Source organism: Montipora capricornis, chromosome 4 (genome assembly GCF_036669925.1).
Source record: "Montipora capricornis isolate CH-2021 chromosome 4, ASM3666992v2, whole genome shotgun sequence".
In the NCBI taxonomy this organism is placed as follows: Eukaryota; Metazoa; Cnidaria; class Anthozoa; order Scleractinia; family Acroporidae; genus Montipora; species Montipora capricornis.
The window spans coordinates 17,648,039-17,648,333 of NC_090886.1; positions in this window are offsets into that span (position 1 = coordinate 17,648,039).

Below are 295 nucleotides of genomic sequence, written 5' to 3' on the forward strand. Positions count from 1 at the left end.
AATACTGTAATGATTGTGCCGTAATGGCTGCTGTGAAATTTGAGCTCCAGAGAATTTTTTTTTGTGTGTTGCTTTCAGTTATCTTATTCGTGCATGAACATTCGTGCAGCGACCTAAGCACATGTAGTCTACAAGTCAACCGTTTATCGGTGGAAAACCCGATTACTTTTGGCGTTCTATTTGGCTGTAAAATCCGGTGATGGAAACACGCTTCCAAGTTCAAAATGTTGTTTGCCATCACTCAAGAAACCAAGCATGGAAACATTTTTCTTTTGCTTCCTCATCAACCATTCAA